The sequence below is a fragment of the Opisthorchis viverrini genome, assembly GCF_000715545.1.
Source record: "Opisthorchis viverrini unplaced genomic scaffold opera_v5_297, whole genome shotgun sequence".
Classification (NCBI taxonomy): domain Eukaryota; kingdom Metazoa; phylum Platyhelminthes; class Trematoda; order Opisthorchiida; family Opisthorchiidae; genus Opisthorchis; species Opisthorchis viverrini.
Window position 1 is genome coordinate 632760 of NW_008751954.1, and position 281 is coordinate 633040.

A 281-nucleotide genomic window follows, 5' to 3' on the forward strand; every position below is an offset into this window, starting at 1 on the left:
TCTCATCAGAACAAACTGCGTTTAATGACTATCCATAGACCATGTATAATAATAGGAATGTAAATATCATTTCCGGGAATGTCCGCTCCAGCGTCTTCTGTGTTTGCTGAAACCACTTAAATCCGTAGAAGCTTCCATCTGCATGCATCCTGCACGGGGCTTCTGACTGTCAGCCAGAGTAGTACGTATCACATAAGTACACTTTCGTCATCACTGTATTCAGAAGAATTCAAGACCGAAAGCTCGGTAATTCACTCTCGGAACTGAAAAAGGTTGAAAAG